The following is a 227-nucleotide window of genomic DNA, read 5'->3' on the forward strand; positions in this document are numbered from 1 at the left end:
CATCACATGTAGAAACGAAAGAATAGAACAGGTTAACAGCCTTAAATATCGTGGTTGATCATTTACCCAGATGAAAAAGCAACACAGAGATATAAAGAGGATTGTGATATTAAAAGAAACTTTCAGAAAGATGAAAGCTATCCTCTCAAACAGAATTATGACATAAACACTATCCCCCATAAAAAATACAGTGCACCAAAATTCAACTCCAGCCTCATGGGGGGGGG

This window comes from Aplysia californica, unplaced genomic scaffold (genome assembly GCF_000002075.1).
Source record: "Aplysia californica isolate F4 #8 unplaced genomic scaffold, AplCal3.0 scaffold00230, whole genome shotgun sequence".
NCBI lineage: Eukaryota > Metazoa > Mollusca > Gastropoda > Aplysiida > Aplysiidae > Aplysia > Aplysia californica.